Source organism: Rutidosis leptorrhynchoides, chromosome 4 (genome assembly GCF_046630445.1).
Source record: "Rutidosis leptorrhynchoides isolate AG116_Rl617_1_P2 chromosome 4, CSIRO_AGI_Rlap_v1, whole genome shotgun sequence".
Lineage (NCBI taxonomy): Eukaryota > Viridiplantae > Streptophyta > Magnoliopsida > Asterales > Asteraceae > Rutidosis > Rutidosis leptorrhynchoides.
The window spans coordinates 192,149,129-192,150,775 of NC_092336.1; positions in this window are offsets into that span (position 1 = coordinate 192,149,129).

The window sequence follows — 1,647 nt, forward strand, 5'->3', positions numbered from 1 at the left end:
AACTGTTGATCTCTTAGGACAAGAGACTTAATCAATGGCATATACCTATTCTTACTTTTATACGCCCAAATACCTTTCAAGGTAAATCACTCACTTTTGAGCCCACGAGTCTCTCGGGACTTTGATATGCTCCTTCTTATTAAAATACGGTACCATTATTGATCACTCCTCAAAATTTCGGGACGAAATTTTCTTTAACAGGTGGGTAATGTAACGACCCGACTTTTTCGACTTACATTTGTGCCTTGTGTTTTTGCGAAACTGCGTATTTGTGCGTACTGTGCTATTTTATACTCTGGAATCTTACTACATGTGGATTACTTTCGTTTATATGTTAAAACGTGCCTTTGAGTACGTAGGTTACTTAACTGGATCACCGGAATCCTTTATGACCGTTAGTGTCACTTGACGTTTCGAACAAACTGCGTACTGCGTACACGTTTAACTTTTGTCGTAATCGGAATATTATGACTACGAAATATTGATTGTTATTTTATAATAACAATTACTTGGGTTTTTGGATGCTTAATTACACTTAGTAATTTACTTATGCTTACTAGTTAGTCTTGTTGGACTTTCTACCTTATTGGACCTTAGCCCACCCTACTCTAGTTAGTAGACTATTTAATTAGTCCAATTATAAGTAACTAGTGACCCATTTATATGTAAGACAAATGCCCATTTATTAGAGGGAACATGCTAGCATTTTTTTCAAGTATTATCCTTACTGTTGCATGGGATCCTAACATAAGCACCAACTTTAGACAACCATTAACCAAAAAGCAAAAGTTTGTCCCCCTTGTCCCCCATATGTTCCTACGGTTTTGATACCCCATGTATCGCCTCATTCACCTATAAATACAAGCCTTATTCCATCCATTTTACACTTGCTCTCATTTGTATTTCACACACACTTACTCTCTTATTTCCTCTCTAGTCTTTCTCACTCTAAAACTTGTAAGTTTTTGATTTTCTTCTTCTTCTTCCCTTCATCATTCACGAATCATCATCATCATTTAAAGGATCAAGCTTTTTAGCTTTGATCGTGATTACATCTTGTAGATTCAAACATGGATTTGAATCCTTTAAGAACATGGAAGATTCAAGCTTTCTAGCTTTGAATCTTCACCTACTTTGTAGATCTAAATCTTTTAACTTTAATCTTGTTTTTTTGTTATAAAGATTCAAACTTGTGTTTGTAATCTTCATGTAACTTAAAGATCCAAGCTTTATACTTCAAGATCTTCAAGAACAACCAAGATGCAAGCTTTCTAGCTTGAATCTTCATATCTTTTGATGGATCTAAGTTTTCTAACTTATGATCTCATTATTTTGTTATAAAGATCAAAACTTGTGTTTATGGTCTTCATGTAACTTAAAGATCTAAGCTTTATGCTTCAAGGTCTTCAAGAACACTAAAGGTTCAAGCTTTCTAGCTTTGTGACCTTATAACTTATGTGAAAAGGATCCAAGATCTCTAGCTTAGGGTTCCATCACTTTATTTGACTTAGATTATGTTCATACTTGCTTGATTGAAGTAAAGTTTGTAGCTTTAGTTAAAAATGTAACTTGTAATTGTGTTAAGACTAAGGATATGATGTAACCTTGGTTCATCATCCATCTAAGACTCTTAAATGAGTGGTGTTC